Source organism: Anabrus simplex, chromosome 2, assembly GCF_040414725.1.
Source record: "Anabrus simplex isolate iqAnaSimp1 chromosome 2, ASM4041472v1, whole genome shotgun sequence".
Lineage (NCBI taxonomy): Eukaryota > Metazoa > Arthropoda > Insecta > Orthoptera > Tettigoniidae > Anabrus > Anabrus simplex.
The window spans coordinates 492,898,714-492,906,510 of NC_090266.1; the positions used below are offsets into that span (position 1 = coordinate 492,898,714).

The window sequence follows — 7,797 nt, forward strand, 5'->3', positions numbered from 1 at the left end:
CTTTGTACAGTGCGTTTCTCGATGCCACTTGCCCTCTGTAACTCCAGTAGCGTCCACCGTCTGTCTACACCCAGGAGCTGCTCGATGACGGCACGTGCCACGTCGGTCAGCACACTGACAGATCGTCCCGAACGTAGCTCATCACTGGTTGACACACGTCCTTGCTGAAACTTTCCTACCCACCGTGCTACTGTACGGTATGGTAGGGCATTATTCCCATGGGCTTCCACTAATTCACTGTGACGTTCCATCGCATTTCTCCTTCGGATAACGGCTATTTTGATGTAAGCGCGCTGGTCAACACGGGTTACTTCCATCTCGCACGATACACACCAACTGGCTGATTTCACAGCCCTCGCTGCGCTACTACCAGCTATCACAGAGCCATCTGTTGTTCTGCATACACACTTACACTTGACTGGCGTATTTTACTGCTAATTTACTACTGCAATATTCACAAATATCGACAAAGATAGCCTCATATATGACTAAACATTTATAAGAATTGAACTAGTTTTAACTGAATAGGCAAAGGCCTATGATAAATTATTCTTACATTATGCATTAGAAAGAAAAGACGAATCCATTTTATTATAATTATATGTCTATATTGGGTCATTATATTATGCAATAAGAGTATTTAACTTGTCATGATTTTAACTATATTGTAACATTGGAACTCTTAACAAAAGTGTAATCAACATAATGTTGTTAAATTTCAGCATATGTCATAAAGCTTTTAGGAATTAGGCATAATACAAAATGCAAACATAGAATTCTAATGTAGCTGAGGATGACCTTGTAAGAGGTCGAAACCGGTCCTATTATACATGTGATATTTCATCATACATGTGATAATAAATAAGTATTGATTAGGTGGAACCTTTCTTTCTTTTTATGATATTTGGTGGCTATCAATACGGAACAAGAATGAAATGTATAAATCAAGAACTTAGCACACTCACCAAGACGCATGGATAGTGCATACCGTGGAGGCCACTGCATAGGCTGCTTGGAGTTACTGGCAGTGCCAATGCAGTATGTGAGACTATGCGCCTTGGTAGGTGTGCTAAGTACCAACTGATGAGCCCAACTTAGCAAACAGGGGCGAAACGCTGGCAACCAGGAATGAGTTAGCTGTAAAATTTATAATGTCCAATAACGGACCATTTATATTGGTATTACATACCACTTAGTCGAGCACCTCGTCTCCTTTCTTCCAAGTCTTCCCAGCCCAAGCTTTGGAACATTTTTATAACGTTATCCTTTTGTCGGAAATCACTCGGAACAGATCAAACTGTTTTTCTTCGGATTTTTCATTTCTCGAATCAAGTAATCCTGGTGAGGGTCCTATACACAGAAACCATACTCTACTTTGGGTCTTACCAGAGACATATGCCCTCTCCTTTACATCCTTACTACAAACCAAACCAAAACCCATGGCACTACAGCCCTTGAAGGGCCTTGGCCTACCAAGCGACCGCTGCTCAGCCTGAAGGCCTGCAGATTACGAGGTGCCGTGTGGTCAGCGCGACGTATCCTCTCGGCCGTTAGTCTTGGCTTTCTAGACCGGGGCCGCTATCTCACCGTCAGATAGCTCCTCAATTCTAATCACGTAGGCTGAGTGGACCTCGAACCACCCCTCAGGTCCAGGTAAAAATCTCTGACCTTGCCGGGAATCGAACCCGGGGCCTCCGGGTAAGAGGCAGGCACGCTACCCCTACACCACGCGGCCGGCACACATCATTACTACAACCCGAAAATACCCTCGTAACCATGTTCAGAGATCTGTACCCTTTATTTACAATCTCATTTATGTGATTACCACAATGATCTTTCCCTATACATACTATGATTCTCATAAGGAACTTTCACCCCATCAACGCAGTAATTAAAACTGACAGGACTTTTCCTATTTGTGAAAGTCACACCCTGACTGTTAACCTACTGGTATTATGGATCCTCACACCCAATACAGATCTGAGTGTGAGGCAGATGAACAACATTCTCAAGTTCCTTCTGAGTAAAGGCATTTTATTCTCTACTTCTTCCCTCTACGATGGTAGAATGAAATTATATGCTCTGCCAGTACGTTGGTTCCAAATTTTAAGTGAATTAAATTTCCAAATTTATTGAATTAAAATGCAGTCTGTATCAGTTCACTTTGTAATAATCATTTACTCCGGAACCGACTTTCAAAAACTACTGAAGATTTAACGTAGTTTCTGAAAGCCAGTTCTGAATTAAATGATTTCTACAACGTGGGATGATACACGCTGTATTGTAATTTAGTCAATTCTATCAAGCCATCATCACTGTGATAATTATGGCTTTAATTTTTTATAAAGTTACACAGTTCAAGATATAAAAATGAATGTAATTCCTAACATGGGTCTCATGAAATGGTCCAGACATCCCTCTGTAGACAATGCTAGGTTTAGGTTACGCATTACGTCAAGTGTTGACCCATTTACGTTACTCTTGCCAATACTGTTTCCAGTTGAACCATACCAAAGAGAAAGAAAGTGTCATCTCTTGACTTGAAGGTTGAACTTCTATTTTATGGTCTGTTCTAGGTAATCATTTAATTAGACAACATATCTTGCCAAGAACATTAATATTTGTCAGAGAACTGCCCTAATAAACACCCTTGCGGTGGGAAAACATAATATTGCATTACCTGTTGAATCATAAACAAACATAGATAAAAGTGAATTGAGAAGCGATCATTACTGTACTGTTAATACAAGCATACCGAGCTAAGTAATCACACTTTCTCTTCTGTTTGTTGTGATTAACTCTTTATTGTTAATGGCTTTTGCGGTTTTCATAGATGATATTATGAATATTTTCTTTTATGCTTAGGATACAGACATTCAAATTGAGGAAGATGGTAGCGTCTCCCTGCCGTTTGATGACCTCCCAAGTAGTAGTTCTGATATGTATAATGCACTCTTTGCAGAAGATGCAATAATGTTAATGCAGGGAGTCTCGTAGATATGAATTTGACAATGGATTAAATTTGTTTAGAAAGAACGCTAGGTAATTTGTAATGTCTGTAATGTGGGTGCTAGAGTTCAACGAAATGGATACCTCGAATTTAGATAGAACATGGTAAATTTCTTCTATGTACTGGTATATCTGTTGTAGGTCTTATCTAACCACCTAAAAACAAGTAAACGGATGGGAACTGCATCTAGGTTGTGCAATAACTTCTCCATGTTAATTTAAAATAAATGTTCTATATTCTGACAGATACATAATCTGAGGAGGAGAATTTCATCGACACATATAACAAATGATACTGAAAAAGACTGGATTTTCCATATACACATACGGTACAACAAAAACTGGATCTGTAATAGAAGTACTTGAGAAATACAGCAGGCCCTTGATTTTCAAACACACATTCCATTGAAAAAGTAGTACATGCCGTCCATAGGTAAGAACGCTTTAAAAACTTCTACGTGTAACACATATTGTCTCAGAAATGAAGCTGTACATTGAAAAGACTATGTATAACACACCCCTATACGGGCATCTACCTTTTATTTCCAAATTGTCATGACATACATAGTATGAGGAAGTGTTGTCAGTCTGGAGAGGTAGATATCCTCCACTTACAAATGAGTCAACTTAAGAATCAATACCTTACAATTGTATCGACCAAATTTTACGTGATTTTCTGCCTTCTGTTAATAGCTCTCATTTTCTTACGTACTCTAGACTATACAATATTAACAAACGACATCTGATATGGAGACCTTCCAGCTTATAAACTTTCATATGTGAATAATTTATTTTTAAATAAATCTAATAATAATAATAATAATAATAATAATAATAATAATAATAATAATAATAAATGTAATGCAGGGGTGTAATATATGTATTATCACATTGCATATAATTATTATTTCAGTGACTTACAAATTTTTACACATTTTTTAATTTTCAGAAATCACTTGGAACAAATATTCACCGGGAATGCTGAGGACTCCAAAGCATCCTGCTTTAAATGCTGGCAGCTACTCGATGGACTCGGTACCGATCCCTGATGTTCTCAAAGGTGAGAATCGTGACTAACACACACACACACACACACACTCTCTCTCTCTCTCTCTCTCTCTCTCTCTCTCTCTCTCTCTCTCTCTCTCTCTCTCTCTCTCTCTCTCAAACTACCAACAATACAGACATTTAACTATTAATCAAAAAATTCTACCAACAGACAAACTGTGACATACAAATATAAGAATCCAATCATTTGGAGACAGTACAGCTGCAATATACTGCATTCAGAAGGGATACCTTTTTTATTAATGTTCAAGTGATTAGTGATCCTAACCTTCAAATCAGGGATGTAGTTGCTAGATGGCAAGGTTCTGAACATGATCGTACAATATTTAACTCCCATGTCGGAGCACGGTTTGAAATGGGGACAATTAATGAAGTGGTCTTGTTACGAGATCATGGATGCTCTTTAAGAAAAAATGTTTAACTCTGTGCTACTTACATCCTAAAATGAGACCCCAAAACCGTTATAAATAACAACATAACACACACACAGGACTCAGTGGAGAGGATTATAAAGGTCTGGAAAAGGCAATTTCCCGTTCTTAGCTTGGGACTGTGAATCAAATGTTGGTCAACGTCTTTATGTTGACTTCATGCGCCATGTTCTACAGCTGTATTAAAGATCTGCATTGTTTGTACCTCTCGCAAAAGTTAACATCGTGCTAGCTGACATTTTCCGGGCAAAGATTGAGGAAACGCAAGACTCTTAACGTTGTGTTAAACAACTCATGGTAGTTAGCTTTCTTTTAGCAACTGTTCATGAAACTGGGCTTTAATTTAATTATTTCATCATTATCCGTTTAACTTCCAGGGTTGGTCCCCCCTTCCTCCCCCAGACCCTCAGTGAGGGATGCCATCTCTGCCGCCTCTGGGGCACTGTCCTGGAGCGTCAGATTTTGGGCTGAGGTTACAACTGGGGATTAGGTCCTGTACCTAACCCGTGATGCTGAACAGGGGACTTGTAGGGGAATAGAAAGATTGGAAGGGGTAGACAAGGAAGGAAGAGGAAAGGGAGTTGCCTTAAGTTAGGTACCATCCCGGCATTTGCCTGAAAGAGAAGTAGGGAGACGCGGAAGACCACTTCGATGATGACTGAGGAGGAAATCGAAACCCCTTCTACTTAGTTAACTTCCCGGGGCTCAATCCTCGTACCAGTTTTCAAATATAACAGCAAAGCCGGGAATCGAACCCGGGCTACGGGAGATGGCAGTTAATCACACAAACCACTACACCACAGAGGCGGACTCTTAATTTAATTACGATCAAAATTTAATTTCTCTCCCCTTTAAATACAAACTTTGAGAGTAGCCACAACAAACATCATATCTACAGTATAGTTTCAGTTGTTTCTCAGACAAGTTTACATGCAAGGAACTTTTGCAATACCGTGCACTTGTTCATGTTTTGAGTGAGTATGCATTCAGTGAACTATCTCACACTACACAAACTATATACCTTACATTTAAAAATACCTTTTTAGTGGTAGAGTATGCATACAGCCCTACTAACATTAATTAAATTAAATCATTAACTGTAGATAATCTTGTCAATTTGTGTCCCACTGCAATTACATTCTGCTGGCATGTAAGTGAAAATAATAAGTGATACAATATTATAATAGGCTTCATTTCTCTTATTCAACAGACCAATCAAGTAGTCCTACTCTGCCGTTGCAGATGCAAAATCATGATGGTATGCACCTATTATGACAAAAAAAAAATCTTTTTTCATAGTAAAAATTAGTATGAAAATATAAGATTGCTTTTATAGTTGCAGGTACTTCGGGTACCAACACAAGAGAGGCGGAGGTAGAACGTCCTCTACTTAGTCGGCGTAAGCCAATATTTAGAAAGAAGAACTTACCACTGTCTGCAACGGGGAGGAAAATTTAACTATGGGTCATAGCAAAGACTGAAGTAGCTCAGCTGCAGAAGAAGCTGCTGGAGAAAAAATTGCGAGAAGTGGAGAAAAGAGATGAAAGAGAAGAAGCTCTCTTTCTTATAAAGAAAAGAAGCTTAGAACTGGATATACAATTTAAGGAGGAGACCCTTAAAATCTGAAAAAATAAAATATTTAAATATGAAGAAAAGTTGTTTCGTACAGTTCTGATTGAAAACCTAAAGCCTAGATCCAAACTAATCCACAAAGTTATCCCTAACAGCACCATATCCCACATCCTCATTTGACACTGCTGCTCCCCCATCTTCAACTGTAGCACTGATAGCTTCCTGGAGCTGGGGGTCTATTTCAGGTAAGTCCTCGTTCATTTAGACTGCTAAATTGTGAAGCACAGCACTTGCCACAATTACTGCTTCCACCCTTTCAGTCTTCAATCTAATTCCATTTACCAGTACTGGAAAACGCCTCTTCCACACCCCATTTGTCCTCTCAACTGCATTTCTTGTTCTTATCTGCGACTCATTGTACATGTTTTCTACAGGTGTCCTTGGATGTGTAGTGGGAGTTAAAAGGTAGGGCGTTGCAGCATACCCTGAATCACCTAGAAGACCGCGATTCCCCATTAGACCACGTTAAAATCGAGCTCTGAGCGCAGAATTATTAAAAATTGTTTCATCATGTACAGCACCTGGCCACCTTACAACTACGTTAATAATTTTTTATTCTGAACTGCTCACAGTCTGCACATTATAGGAAAATAAACCCTTCCTTCCCCTATATTCCTCTGCATTTTCTCCTCCTGGAGATATGATTTTTATGTGTGTGCAATCTATTGCTCCTGTCACTCGACGGAAAAGCAGCTATTTAAAAAACGTCTTGTTGTAGGCAAGCAATTTCCATCCGTGTGTCTGGAAATTTTATGAATCTTGGAGCTAGACGAGCAATTGACTCTGCAACTTTGTGAATGATTCTGTTTGCAGTTCCTTTATCAGTGCTGCAGAAGCCTGCTGCACATATAACAAAATCTCCGCAAGCAAAATATCTTAGTGTTAGCAGTAGCTGGTTCATCGGGGAGATGGAATGATTCCTGAAAAGGATAAGCTATTATTATTCCTTTATTTTACTTTTTTACTTTTAAAACTATGACACTTTGTCCATTATAGTGTAGCTATTCAACTGTTGTTCTAACCTAACTGAGTCAGAAGTTGCTATTACATATCAGTAAAACCAAGCCCTCTGAAATGCATGCACCAACCGACCCTATGAGAGATATTTTCCCACCATTCATAACAGAGAATGGCTGCACAAGGAATGGCATTACTAACATCGCTCATACCTCAGCCACTTTGATATGGTCAAATCTAAGGACGAGATAGGCCAATAATAGTAACAAATTTGATCTAGCCCATACCCACAGATCTACTTCACACTAAACATTAGGTCACGCCAGCATAATGAACACTTTTCTAAGCTGAGTTACGAAGAATATTATTTACATGTTCCATTATGTACAGTAAGTACTAACATATCATAGACATGGATTTTTTCGAAATGTTTTCAAGACTAGAACAATGAAATAGAACTACAGCCTGATGCCTTCTATCTGCAGTGCTCTTTCTTTCATATAGGCCTATAGTGATTAAAAATTTCGAATGAAGTAATCGTGTGGAAGCAAATTCCTTTTTAAACAATATACCGCTAATTGTACGGTACTACATTGTTTGTACTGTGATATTAAGAATTGATTTTTCAAATGCTAGCAATTTCATATAGGCTACAGTTATTTTGTTTTTCTTCAAGAGATGCTAATGTGATAGGCCTACT

The 7,797-nt window shown here is 38.7% G+C and overlaps 1 long non-coding RNA gene across 1 annotated transcript; it reads left to right on the forward strand.

Moving 5' to 3' along the window:
- The first annotated feature begins 2,915 nt into the window (after positions 1 to 2,915).
- LOC136862900 (uncharacterized) lies at positions 2,916 to 6,113 on the forward strand. The gene is made up of 3 exons (XR_010859091.2): positions 2,916 to 4,069; positions 5,719 to 5,766; positions 5,845 to 6,113. It is a non-coding gene; the product is annotated as an uncharacterized lncRNA (long non-coding RNA).
- Positions 6,114 to 7,797: the final 1,684 nt, after the last annotated feature.